Raw genomic sequence first — 14352 nt, 5'->3', positions numbered from 1 at the left:
GGGGGGTGAAGCGCAGAGGGGAGAAGAGAGGAGCCTGGGGAAGGTGAAGAAGGGGGAGGGAAAGGGGGAGGGAGGGGAAGAGCGGTTGGGGGAGAGAGGAGGAGGGAGGAGGGAGAAAGGGGAGGGACGAGGGGCGGGGAGGGAAGGCGGGAGGGCGAGGGGGCGGAGGCGGCGGAGCGGGGGAGGGGCGTGCGCGCCGGCCCCGCGCCCTCCGTCCCCGCGCCGGCCTCCGCGCCCTCGCGCGCCGCAGCATCCCGCGCCGCCGGGCCGCCGACCGCCCCCTCCCCGAGCTCCTGGCCTCCGCCGCCGCCGCCGCCATTCCTGGCGCCGAGCTCGCCGGGCCGGGCCCCGCCGAGCCGCCGCGGGCAGCAGGCGCGCTCCAGGTAAGCTGCAGAACCGGTGCGGGAGGGCGGGCGCGGGGGCCGGGCAGGTGCGCGGGGGCGGTGCGGCCCGCGGCGGAGCCCCCTCCCCGCGCCCCTGGGACCCCGGGCTCTTCCCGGAGCGCCCTCCGTGGACCCCGGGCCCCTCCGGGAGCCCCCTCCCGGGATCTCTTGGACCCCCTGGACTCCTCCCGGTTCCTCCCCGAGCCCTTCCCGGAGCGCCACCGGGAGCCTCCTACCCCGACCCTTCGCCCACACCCTGGGACCCCCAGGAGCCTTCCCCGGTTCCCACCCCTCCCCGGTTCCGGCCCGGCCCGGCGCGCAGGTGGCTCCCCCGGCGCGGGGGCGCGGGCGCGCTGCAGACCGGGACTGGGGAGGGGGCGGCGCGCTCGGCCAGGCCCCACGGCGCTCGGGCCGGCGGGGTCGAGTCCCCGGGGTCAGCGGGCTCCGTCAGGCCCGGCTGCGGCCGGCAGAGCTCTGGGCCCCGCCGCCGGCTTCTATTTCGGTCGCGGAGGCCGCGGCTTCTGTGCGCCGGATGCAGCGCCGCGCACTCAGACAGGTGGGGCAGGTCGCGCCGCAGCGGTCAGGTCGCGCCGCGGTGGCCGTGGGCACTGCAGGCCTCAGCTCCCTTTAGCATCGGGGCTGCATTATTCTGGAACCGCACGGAACCGCCAGCGGTAGCCCAGGCTGCACCTGTTGCAGGCGCCTGGTGAACTGCCTGCGAGGGGCTGGATCTGCGGGGGTTTTGCCCGTAAAAGCGGGTGAAGGAGGGTTGCGCGGGCAGTTTTCCTTTTTATTTATTCGGTTTAACATTTTGGAGGGTGTTTGGGTGAACGGGAGTCCGTGGATGGTCAGGTCACTTAAAATGAGGCCTGTAGGGAGAGCCCGCCCCTCCTTTCTGGAACATTTTGCCACATGAAGTTATTCGGCTTTTGTTTTGAAAACCTCCCTGTGTTGGGCACATCCCAGGCCCGTGGGTGGCCAAGCCCTTCTGGACCTGGGGCCTGTGGCCAGCCATCTGACCCTGTTGTGCAGTCTTTTCAAGTCCACCAGGCGCCACCAAACGGAAGTTTCTTTTTCAGGGGGTGAAGTGACACCAGTGGCCTGTCACCTCATATGTGCCCCAGGCCTGGGGCCTTCCTGCCGGCTGCCCAGGCAAGGTTATTTAAGCAGGCGGCCCCTGCCAGCGCTTGGGGAAGATCTTGGTAGAGATGATAATGGCCTGATTGTCCCTTTGGTGTCTGTGCACATCGTGTCTTGTTAGTTGTGGGTGGAGAAAAAGAAAGCAGTGGGGGGGGGATGGGATGGGATGGGGAGGGGATGATCCTGTGGATGTGGACTGCCTCTCTCCCAGAAAGGTGGACCGTCAGACCCATAAGAGTGTCCATAGTCCAGGCAGCTGGAAGACAAAGAAATAAAGCTGCTTTGCCTGGATCCCTTTGCACCTTGTTCTGAGATCTCAAGCCGGCAGGGGAGTGGGGGGCTCCTGTGGGGAGCAAACCGCCTCCCCTCCCCACCACTCCCCTGTCTGCTCTCCAAAATAGAAGCATCCAGGCCCGCTATGGACGCCTGACCAACCCCATCTACTTGACTGGCGCACAGTCTGTTGAAAGTGCAGCCCTGCGGAGACCTCTCCCTTGGTGGCTGAGGTCTTGGCAGGTGGCGCCCTGCTCTGGGCCAAGGTTTGGGGGGTACACATTGACCACGCTGCCCCAGCTGCCCAGTGGATCTGGGGCCCAGGAGATGCCCTTGGTGACATCATCCACTTGTGGATAGACCAAGTGGATTGTCTGGTGCCGATGTTATCCACACCAGGCAGGGTGTGTGTGGCCCATGCTTGGGAATGCATAGTAATGGCTGGCCCGAGAGGAGGAGGCAGGAAATGTTGGCTGGTGCCAGCACAATAGCACAATCAATAATGCATTGCAAAGATCAATGGATTTCTCCCTCCCTCCACTGTGCTCCTGCAGGGAGTCTGCCTACAGAGGGCTGGGTGTGCCTGGGAAGGTGGCTGGGACCCTTGTTCCCCTCAGGACAGTCACCACTGGTCCTGGGTTAGCTCTGCCAAGCCCTGGAAGAGAATTTGCTTCCTGATGGTTTTGTTCCAGCAGCATCCGCCCCTCACATTAAGGATTTGCTGGGTTAAAGGGACTCTTGGATAGATACCTCCACGTCCGCCGGCTCCGGCTGATGCGCCCTGTTCCCCCAGCTCAGGACTGATGTTGATCTGATGGCTGGCGGTCCTCGATCATCCCTGGGGACAAGGCTGCTGTTTGCCGTCCCCAGCTGGGGCCACTTACTGCCCTCTCAGTGTTGAGTTCCTGGAGGAAGAATAGGGAGGGTGAGAGGGAGAGGTGAGAGGGGCCGGAGGAAGGTCTCCTTTCCCCTGGGCCTTGGTCTGTTGTCCTGGGTTAGCAAGTGTAGCTCGGGCAGCTGTGCCCGGGCTGTCTCCGTCTAGGGCCGTTGCTGCCCCTGGATGACTCAGGGCATAGCCCAAGAGATGGACTGGTAGGGCAGGCTCTTTAGGGACAGGTTTTACTGGGGACTTTTGTGTGACTGCTGTCAAAAGGTAGTGCAGGAAAAGAGATTTTTCGGGAGGGAATTCCCTCTGACTCGGACGAAGGGGGGAGCCGGCGGCCTCCCCTGAGGCCGGGTGGTGTTACTCGGTGCATCCTTCGAGTCCATCAGGCTGTTTTCCTCTGTGGGGTCCCTGTCCAGCTTGCTGACCCTCCCATGGCAAGAAACTGGCGTTGCGTGGACAGCGAGAGTGTGATCAGCTTTGATCTGGAGCCTGGCTGCTTGGCCCTTTGGTTGGTGTGTGTTCTACTGTGTGGGAAGGGACAGTACGTTCCCAATCAGGCCTGCTCTTGGCCACCCATTCTGAGTGTGTGTTAGGAGCTTTTGAAAGTTGACTTTGTCATTGTCATCTTTGTTAGCGCGTGTTTTTCTGGGGTTCACTGCCGCTGGCCCTCAACGTAGATCCTCTAGGGTTGGGCTCGGGTTCCTCAGGGTGTCCCTGGGTGAAGGCGTGACCTCTTAACCCATTCAGACCATTCTGCACATTCTAGGGAGTCTTAGGGGTCCTGGTCCCACCCTCTGGGCCCTGGTAGTTGACCATAAGAGTCCCCACTTGTCCACGGGGACACCTGGCAAGACCCCAGCAGATGCCTGAGACCATAGGTGATAGCAGATTCCATAGATGCTACATTTTTTTCTCTACATACATCTCTACGATCAAGTTCTACTTACAAATTAGGCACAGGAAGAGATGAACAGCAACAATAATAAAATAGGGCTGTTGTAACAATGTACTGTAGTAAACGTTACATAATATTCATGAATTGTTTATGGAATGTTCCATTACTTTTGGATCGTGGTGGATTGTGGGTAAAACCAAAAGCACAGAATGAAACCACAGATAAAGGGGCTCCACTGTACCTTCAAGGGTCTCCATACCCTTCGGATTCATGCGCTTCATGGAATTTCGCTGCTTTCCCCAGCCAGCATTCGGTGGGAATGGATGAGAGCCTGGAGCCCAGAGACACAAGGCCCTGTCCTCTTGGAGCCCAGGTCTGGTAGAGGGACACCCCTGATTGTGTCTGAGCCTGGGAAGACTGCGTGGGACCTGGTGGTCAGGGGGTGTTTGCTGGAGGACTGAGCGTGCTTCTCTAGGCGTGATCCCAAAATAGCAGCGTAGTGTCCATAGGAATTCATGGGAAATGCACGCAGCGGGGCCTGAGCTAGGGGTTCTGGGTGGGAGCAGCCGTCTGCTTTCTTGGGCCTGCAGGTGATGTTGAAGATCCACAGCACCAGGACACCTGCCCTCCGGAAGGGGGAGCCAGCATTGGGTGGGTCAGGCCTCATGGGCACTTGGTCTAGCTGCCTGGGGAGGGAGGTCCTATGTGGCCACTGTGATCGGGATCCAGGGGCAGCATTGGAAGACTTTGCCTGGCAGGTCAGATGAACCAAGCCCCTTCCCTTCCTCAGGGTCCCTGGCCACTTCTGTGCCCTTGCAGCAGGACTGACTGTTGTCCCCAGGGACCAAGCTGGCCCTGAGCCTCCCCCAGCATTCCCTCTGGCCCTGGGTCTCACTCCCACCCCACTCTGATAAGTGTAGATTAGGTCATTATGAATCAGATTTGTTCCTTCTAGATGTTCATGCTGAAAGCACACAGTGTCCACCTTGGTGGGATGTGTTCCACGGCCCCAGTGGATCCCTGGGGCCATGGTTAGTCCCACACCCTCTTTGGCCTATGTTTTTTCCTATGCATATATACTTATGGGGAAGTTTAACCCACAAATTAGGCTCAGAAAGAGCCAAACATGACAAATAATAAAAATAGAGTAGTTACAATAATATATGGTGATAAAAGTGATGTGTATTTTCTCTCTCAAAATACCTTATTGTGCTGTAGATCTTAGCAATCTCAGCATATGCTCTTTCTTCTTAAGTCTGGGATTTTTCTCTTCTTAAATTTTTTTTTCATTGTAGATGGACAAAATATTTATTTATTTATTTTTTAATATGGTGCAGAGGATCGAACTCAGTGCCTCATGTGTGCGAGGCAAGTGCTCTACCACTGAGCCACAACCCCAGCTCTGGGTCTTTCATCTTCTTAGTTAAAAGAAGCATTTTATGACTTCTCTTTGGCATATCTAAGTTGCATATGTCATCACTTTTGTGATTTGGGGTCATCATGAAGTAAAATAAGGGGTACAGCACTGGAGTATTGTGATAGTCGATCTAATCACTAAGATAGCCACTAAATGATAATAGGTGGGTAGCATATGCAGGGTGGATACTCTGGACAAAGTAATGATTCATGTCCCAGGTGGATGGGGTGGAACAGTGTGAGATTTCATCGTGGTGCTCAGAATGGTGTGCCCTTTAAACCCTAGGAATTGTTTATTTTCAATTTAATATTTTTAGAGCATGGTTGACTGTAGGTAACTGAAATTGCAGGAAAGGAAACTGGGATAAGGGGGAACTGCTGTATGTTTTATATTCTTTTGTGTCTAGTTTCTTTATTGCTGTGTAAGTCAGTACTTTGTATCTTTTTTTTAATTGCTGGATAGTAGTTTATTGTGTGGCTGTAACCATGGTTTATTTATCCACTTATGGGTGGATGGCTGCATTGTTTCCTATTAAAAGGTTATGAGCTAAAACTCCACAACAGAAGGACAAACAACCAATAAAACATGAGTAAACATGGTTCCAGGGAAGGAGTGCAGATGGCCCAAGACGCATGTGAAAAGATGCTTGGCCTCATTTGTCACAAGAGAAATGCAAATCAGAACCACCATAAGACGCCACTTCACACCTCACCAGCATGGGTTTAATAAGAAAAGGAAAATAGCACATGTTGACGGGGCTGGGGAGATCAGAACCTGCACATGTTGCAGATGGGAAGGTGAAATGGTACGATAGTGTTGCCAGATGGGTGGGAGGTTTCTCAAAAAGTTAAACACACGATCACCCTGTGACCCAGCAATTGCACTTCTACGTACATACCTGAAAGAGTTGGAAATGGACTCACACAGAACTTATGCCCCGCAGTTCATCGTGGCACTATTCACAAAAAGCCGAAAGGTGGAAACAGCCCCACGTCCGTCCCTGGATGCACAGGTACGCAAAATGTGGTACATTATTTAGCCATAAAAAGGAATGAGTTCCTGATGCATGTTGCAATAGGGATCACATTTGAGGGCGTCATGCTAAGTGAAAGTAGCCAGTTCCAATGACCACACAGCATATGATTCCATTTTTAGGGAATGTTATGAATAGGCAGATCCATAGGGACAGGGAGTGGGGAGATGGAATGGGAGTAATTGCTGTGGAGTTTCCCTTTGAGTTGATGATAGTGTTTTGGAACACTTGATAGGAGCAGTGGTTGCAGAACCTTGTGCCTGTGCTAGATGCCACTGAATCGCATACTTTGAAATGTTAAAATTGATGTGTATTTTACCGCAGTGAAAAGTGATACAAAAGTACTATGAACATCCACAGGCAGATCCTAGTGGGCGCGTACATTTCCATTTCTCTTGGGAGCTCCCTAGGAGTAGAGCTGCAGGATCTTGTGTAAGTGCGTGGTCAGTGGTCCCATCCTTTGCAAAACTGTGTTGTCCATTCCAGATCCTCCCATTTCCCCCTGAACTGGGAACGTCTTGTCAGTTCTTTACAGAAGGCCTGCTTTGGATTTTGACCAGAGTCGTCACATTAATGCCTCAAGTCCGTTTTGGGGGAAATGGACATTGTGCAGTTTTCCAGTCCCTGGACCATGGAGCTCGGCACACCTGTCTTATTTTCCTCTCCTGGGGTTTCCCTTAGCACTGTCTGGTGGTTTGACTGTGCAGGTCTGGTGCACATCCTACCACGTTTTATTCTTCCTTGCTTCATATTTTTTGAATGTTATTTTAAATGGACTTTTAAAAAGAGTTTTTCCATGTGCTCATGGCTGATGTGTAGAAATCCATTTATTGTTGATCCTCTGGACTTTCCAAACTTCCAAATCCCCTCGAGTTGCTTTTCTGTATCCCCTGAAGGTTTTCCATGCACATAATCCTGCCTGGGATGAATCGTTCCTTTCCTTTCCTCCCTCCCTCTTTCTTTCTTTCTTTCTTTCTTTCTTTCTTTCTTTCTTTCTTTCTTTCTTTCTTTCTTTCTTTCTTTCTTTCTTTCCAGTGGGAATGCTTTTTCCTCCTCCTTCTCTTGTTTGTTTGTTGGTTTGTTTTTCCTGGACTGTGGGGGACTTCAGAACAGGGTTTACCAAAAGTGGTGAGAGTGGACATCCTTCCGTCTTCTCCACCTCAGGCCAAAAGAACTGATTCACTCATTCATTTATTTTTGTCAACTGTGGTATGAAGTGAGGATTTCACCTAGATGCCTTTTATGAGGTTGAGAAAGTTTTTTAAGTTTGCTGAGAATTTTTATCATGAAAAGATGCTGAGTTTCATCTTATGCTTTTTCTGTATTCACTGAAATGATTATATGTTTTTTTTCTTATTTTGTCTGTAAATACAGTGAATCACATTGACTGTCCCCCTCTTCGGTACTAGGGATTGAACCCAGGGCCTCTACCCCGAGCTGTATCCCCAGCCCTGTCTGTTTTCATTTTGAGCCGGGGTCTTGTGGCCCAGGCAGCCTCCTGGGCAGCTGGGACTGCAGGTGAGGGGTCTCCCATCCTGTGGGTTTGGATAAATGTGAGAATTGTGTTGCCATCAACAAATCAAGATGGGGGGATTTTGCAAGAAGTGTTTTCAAAAAGTGCTCTTGGGCCTCTTTGAAGTCGGTTCTTTCCTCCAGTCCGGGCAGGCCGGGCTCATTTCTGTTCCTAGAGACTTTTCTAGAGTGTCACGTGGGTGGGCTTGTGCCGACGGTGGCTTCTTCTCAGCATACTTCTCTGGGCAGACTCTGAAGCAGTGGGGTCCGTGTTCAGAGTGGCTCTAGCCCTTCCCGGTGGTGGCGTGGATATGGGACGAGGCATGCTGTCCGTACGTGGCCTGCCTGACGTGCAGCGCGTGGTGACGTGGGCCAGGACGTTCAGAGGTTTTCCACATGAGGCACCCTTTGGCGTAGAAATTTTATTCCTCCTCAACAACCGTGGAAGCAAAGAAGCAGGAAAAGGGTCTTTCCAAGTTGATAGGCAGAAAGTCCAGGTGTGGACTGAGCGAGGGTCAGAGAGGACGTGGTGTCGTGTCAATCTTCAAAAATACCGAGGTCAGGTGGGACGGGAACCAGCAGGGCACACGGGTGAGACCAGTCCACGAAGCAGCGCGTGCGAGGCCCCTGGACCGACCCGTGCCGGTCGGAGGTGTGGCCCGTGGGGGCCTCTGGTGGCTTCTTGGTTCTCAGATTCTCTGCAGGAACAGTCGTTAGGGAAAAGGGAGAAACCAAAGGAAAAGGCAGAAAAGCACGATTCAGATCTCACACACACACACACAACACCCCACAGTTCACCACTACTACACACACAAACACCGCACGTGGCGTTGACCACGCCGCATACACAGACACACCGCAACACACACGAGTGTTTACCCGCACACACCGCATGCTTCTAAACCCCACCCCACACACCACGCTGCAGACAGCCCTACCAAACACGGATACCACACACGCACACATTCCCACACCAGCCCTTTCACAGTGTGCACACATCCCACCCAGAAACACACAACCCGCCGTGCTCACATCTCCGCATCCTACACGTGCACTCAGGCCACATGCACCACGTGTACACGCACAAGTGCATGGTACCACTGGGACACACCTAGCACATGCGTACCACATGTCACGCACACCTAGCGCGCATACACGCACATAAGTACACAGAGACACACGCGCACTCTCATGTGGCGTGTCCGGGGAGTCCTGGCACGCTTGCCAGCCGTGACACACCAGCCTGTGGGCAGAGTGCGTGGCTCTGACAGCGTGCTGTGCTTTAAAGGGCACGTCGTGAGGAGCCAGCCAGCGGCACCTGCTTCCCCCACACGTCGCGAGGCGGGATGAGCCGGTTGGGGGCCACGAGAGGAGCTGGGCCTGGCGTGTGCCGTGGGAAGTCCCCTCCGAGGCCTGTTAATGGACGGGCCTGGGGTTGACCAGAAGCCCCTCTGTAAGTGGGGTCGACCCAGTGATTCCTGGGGGTGGTGGCTTCAGGGTGAGGAGGTGACGTGACTCCTTTCATATCCCTTCTTGGCAAAGTTTGTGTTAGGACACATGAAATTCAGTGTCACGGAACCGAACCTCAGAGAGGTTCCAGTGCGGGCACAGAATTGCTGAGACGTTTTTTATTAGAATGTGAAAACCTGGAGCCATCCAGGAAGCCTGGCTGGTAGGTGGCTGAGGCTTTCAGACCCTGACGGTGACCCCCGAGCACCTTTGCACATGCACACTCCCCACACTCACATTGGCACACTCGCTCGCACACACTACAACCAAAGTGTTGTGGCTCACAGTCACCTTATCTGCAGAGGATGCACTTTGGTATTTTTACTCAGTTGCATCAAAAAATAAAATAAAAAAACCCCACTGTTTGTACCCCAGTTGAAAACTACTGAGCCCATGTGGCACCTGGCTCTGAGCGCTGCATGGACACTTTATAATTGTGCCTTGGAGTGAGCATCGGGAGCTGTGCCTTGTGCCCTTTGCTGCACGTGGGCCGACCTTTCCCTGTGGCTCCCTCTCCCTTTGCCTTCCTCCATCTCTGGCTCCTCCTGGGCTCCTGGGGCCGAGCCTCAGCACAGTGTCTGAGCTGTGTGCCGCCTGCTGCCGAAGGCCGGGTTTGGACTGCACACAGGGCAGGAAACTGGGTCAGAGCAAAGCCCTGGAGCAGGCGGAATTGGATAGCTGCTTGGAGAGCTGTGTGTGTTTGAAAACCCGGGGCAGCCCAAGGCTTGGGTTTCAAGCCAGGACTCCTGCGAAGCCACTCAGCTTCCGCTGGCTGCCCCTGTGTGCCGCAGCCTCCTCCCCGATGTCGGTGGGGACGGGTCTCTGGGTGGGCCCCACAGTCCGCAGGCCCGTCCGCAGGCCCATCCGCAGGATCTCTGTCTAGGAGGGCTTGGTTTTTGCCAGCTCAGCAAAACCAGGGAGGTGGAGAGAGTGTGGTCTCTAATGTGGATTCCCATCACAGAAGGGCCTGCAGGACAGGCCTCTGGGGAGTTGTAGACCCCCGTTTATTTACGGGGACCTGGGGCGCAGGGCTTATGTCAGCTGGCGAGACTGTCGTGTGTGAGGAGCACGTTCATTTCTGCAGGAGAGATGGAAGTCCCTGCTCAGACATCTCGCTGCAGACATGAAGCACAGAGGACTCAAACACGCTCTCTCACGTCCTCCCTGCAGAGAGGAGGCCTGCAGGAGCCCGTGTCAGCATTCTCAAAAATAAGCGTCGATGTCATTCGGAGGCTTCTGCCCGGAGGTTGTGTGTCAGCACTGTCAGGAGCATTGGCCAGCCCTTTTGCAGTGGCTGCGGACAGTCTCCCAAACAGAGCTGCATTTATACCCCGGAGGCTGTGAGTCCTTTCTGGCTGGTGTCCTCCTCTCCCACCTGCTGGGCTGGGGACCTCTTGGTTGCTCTGGGAAGCAGAGTGTGGCTCCTGCTCTGCAGAAGACGTTTCTCGCGAGTGCTTTTTGCAGGCTTGGCGGGGTGAGTGGCGTAGGCGTGTCCCCGTGGAGCTGGACTCTTGATGCTGGGGATAATGCCTTGCACCTGTGGCCTCCTTGTCTTTGGATTCTGATGCTTCAGAGCAGAGGTGACACCAAAGGCAGATTGGGAGGGTCCAAGGTTGTGGCCTTCTGGTTGTCTTCTGCCAGGTGGGGCGCGGCTGCTTCTCGGCCTCTCTGAGGTGTGCACGCTCTGGGTACATGTCCCAGGAGAGCAGCAGAAACCAAGACAGCCACAGGCACTGGACCTGAGAGGGGCCACGTGGCTTCTGGCTGCCTGCCTCCCCAGTGGCCTGAGTCTGCTGCGTTTCCAGAGCTTTGCAGTGGGGTCACTTTGAGCTAGGAGGCCTCCCCTAGCTTCCTGTCCTGTCGTGGAGTCCAGGGCAGGTCAGAAACCTGCGACAGCAGGATGGTGTGGAAACGCTCTTGCAATATTCCACACCCCGCCCCCTTTTCATGTCCTCTCCTTTCTTCACGCTGAGATGTCTGCAGGACCCCGTGGAACGCGTCTGGTCCTGGTGTGCACCTGGCACTTGACTCTCAGAGGCCAGCCCCCTGCCCCTCATCGCCTGCCACCAACCCTCCAGCTGATCACAGCAGTGTTGGCCGTGGCCGGTTCAGCTCTGTGCACGTGGGAGCCTGCAGCAGGTCCTCCCACGTGCCACTCGGTCTCTGAGGGTGACATTGGGCTCACAAAGGGGCTTTTTCTTAGTTTGCTACCTAGTACGTGTTGGCCATCCCTGATCCCAAATCCGAGATGCTCCAAAATCGGAAACCTTTTGGGTTCCACCCTGTCGCCACGACTGGAAAACCGCGTGCCATGAAGCTTTCACGCACAAGGTCACCGAGATATCGTCCAAAGTCACCTTCGGGTTCCTTGTTACAGGGTGTGTGTGAGACGGGTGGATTCCGTGTTCAGACTTGGGTCTCATTAGGCACGAGCAGCTATTCCAAAATTAAAGAAAAGAAGAGAAATGTGAAGCACTTGTGGTCCGCAGCCGTTACGGTTTGAATGTGAAGTGTGCCCCAAAAGCTCACGTATGAGACAGCACAGGACAGTTTGGGGGAGAAATGACTGGTTTGTCGGTTCATTAATCAGTGAAACGATCCCTGATTAGCTGAGTGGTGACTGGAGGCAGGTGGGGTGTGGCTGCAGGAAGTGGCTCACTGGGGGCGTGGCCACGGGGGACACACTTGTCTCTGGAGAGTGGAGCCTCTCTCTGCTTCCTGATCACCAGGTGAGCTTCTTCCCTCTGCACACTCCTCTGCCACGATGCTGCACCTCACCTCGAGCCCCGAGGAGTGGAAGCAGCCTCCTGTGGATGAAGGCCTCTGAAACGGTGAGCCTTCAGACTTTGCCTCCCCGCCGTGGTTGGGGTTGGCTCTTTTAGTCGCAGCAGCGAAACAGGTGACTGAAACACAGGCTCTTGGAGCAAGGGAGACTAACCTGCCTCCCATCCTGTGGGTCTGCGACAGCCTGTGCACGTTTATGTGCGACACACACACACACACACACACACACACACACACACACACGCTGTTTAGATTCCTGTTCAGGGCCGATGTGAGGGAGGCTCTGGGTGCTTGGCACACCAGGCGGTTTCCGTCTTTGATCCTTTGGGGACGGCAGGGGCTCTCCAGGTTTCGTGGCTCAGCTTGTGACTGCGTCACCGCAGTCCCTGCCCCATCCCGTGGCAGACCCCTTTTTCTTTCCGTCCTGCACGTCTCTTCGGGGGACACTTGTCATCGGGGACACTTGGCCCACCTGGGCATTTCAAGACCCTTCGCTGGGTCACGTCTGCAGAAGACCCTTTCTGTACCTGCGGTCGCGGCCATGGGTGGTGGTCCTGCCCCTTCAATCCCCTCGGCACAGGAAGAGACAGTTGGAACCCTCTCTGCCGCTGGGGCCTGGCGGGTGGCCCTGGGGGTGGGGCCGCAGGCTGGCAGGGTGTCAGGCAGGCCCCTGCTCTGGGTTTATCAGCAGGAAGATGGAAACTGGATGCTCTCTGCACTTGTGGGAAGCCGTGGAAACTGTGGCCCGTTGACTCAGAGGGGAAACAGGAAAGAAGGAGCCCTCTCTGCGGCTCCCGGTCAGTTTCTCCGTCAGGGTGGGCCCGGCCGGGCCGGGCCGCTCTGCTGTGTCTCCATGAAAGTTGGATCTTTAGTGGGACAGGAAGTGAGATGTGCTGACTCATTTTTTCTTTATTCTCATGGCATTTTTATTGTTTAGAGAATGGAGAAAGAAAGCCTAGAGCTTCCTCCCTGTGCTGGTGCCGTTGACAGCTCGCCTTCTGGGTGTTTGTGTGTGTGCCATTTTCAGAGGCTCAGCCGTGCACGCTCCCGCAAGTGTGTGCGCACACACAGCCCGGCCACAGAGCTGTGGTCCTGTGGTGCATGGACTCCATGTTCTGGGCCCTGCCTGGCCCTGGGAGGGCCTGCACCCCATGCCCTCCAGCCCCTCTGGTGTCCCCAGGCGGCCACACCCCTCACCATTTTTCTGGGTGCAGACTGCTTTTATTCGGGTGTGGTCAGCTTGGCTGGCCTGGCCTGGCCACCTGCCCAGGGGATGTGTGACCATGGCCCCTGTAATGGTGTCAGTCGTAGCAGGGGCGTGCACGCGTGTGCGTGCATGTTCATGGGTGAGTGTGTTTTTGTGACTGTGCACATGTGACCCCCTGCCTGCACGTGTGTACACACACATCCGGTCCCCAGTGCACAGCCAGCGGGAGTCTGCCTTCTGGAAGGTTCTCCTGGACCCAGAGCTCCTGCTCATTAGGCAGCAGCTATTTTATTTTTCAGAAATCTAAACTGCATTTTTAGCCAAAAGATGAAAAGCCGCCCTCCTCCTCCCTGTGCCCCTCACTTGTCGGGAGCGAGGGCGGGAGTGGGGGAGGGGAGACTCCTCGGGGTGTCACAGGTCTCTGGCGTGTTTCTCTGGGAGTTGGCTCCATGGTCCTGATGACACTGGCCAAGGGCCCCAGCCAGATGCTACGTGGGTGCCTGGATCGTTCACGGCTCAGCCTTCTGTGGGGCACTCTGTCCTCACCCCTGCCGGGGACGTCCCTGCATGGTCTAGTGAAGAGGAGGGCACGGTCTGGGACCTCTGGAAGCCAGAGTTGATTTTATTTATTTTTTAATTAATTTATTTATTTATTTTAGTTGTAGATGAGCACAGTACCTTTATTTATTAGTATGTGGTGCTGAGGATCGAACCCAGCGCCTCACAGCCTCTCTGAGGCTGAATTCTCTCCTCTTTGAGGGAGGCCAGTTCTGTTCTTTCTGTCAGCCTTCGTCTGATCAGATGTGGCCCACCCACATTGTGGAGGGTCACAGACTTTGTTCATTGTCTCGACTTAAAATGTTTAATCTTGTTCCAAAAAACACCTTCCTGGAATGATCAGGAATCATGTTTGGCCAAACGTTTGGGCACCGTGGCCCAAACATTAATCGTCTCTGGTCAACACTCTCAGGTGCCTGGGCCCCATGACCAGATGTGTCTTACAGAGGAGCGCGGGAGTTTCCTGGGGGGAGAGGAACCAGGGGTCGACTGTTCCTGGAAATCTGTCCCGGGAGCAGGCAGGGCTGTTGGTCATCCCCGCGTGGTCTGAGTGGCATTGACGAAGGCTGGCCTTTCTTGCGTTCCGGTGGCTGCTGGAAGTGGGGCCCACCTCGGCTGACCCTGCTGAACGGGGACTGTTGTTTCATGCCTGTCCCTCTGGTCCCATATTTGGGCTCCAGGAGCTAGCTCCTTAGGCACCTGTGGAGTGATTGCTGGTGTCTTGCGCCCTGTGGGCCTGTCCTCCTGCTGGTGTG

At 55.3% G+C, this 14352-nt stretch overlaps 1 protein-coding gene across 3 annotated transcripts in view; it reads left to right on the top strand.

Annotated features, from left to right (window-relative positions):
• Nucleotides 1–201: 201 nt before the first annotated feature.
• Sema4d (semaphorin 4D) overlaps nt 202–14352 on the top strand; it is a 107282-nt gene continuing 93131 nt past the window's right edge. For 2 of the 3 annotated variants that reach the window (XM_078030661.1, XM_078030665.1), the window contains exon 1: nt 204–383. The gene's annotated coding sequence lies outside the window, so the exon portion shown is untranslated. Of the gene's footprint in view, nt 384–14352 lie in introns of all 3 variants that reach the window. The other variant, XM_078030667.1, reaches the window with a different exon arrangement.

This window comes from Ictidomys tridecemlineatus, chromosome 13, assembly GCF_052094955.1.
Source record: "Ictidomys tridecemlineatus isolate mIctTri1 chromosome 13, mIctTri1.hap1, whole genome shotgun sequence".
NCBI classification, from domain to species: Eukaryota; Metazoa; Chordata; class Mammalia; order Rodentia; family Sciuridae; genus Ictidomys; species Ictidomys tridecemlineatus.
This window is presented reverse-complemented; position numbering and strand designations above follow the sequence as displayed.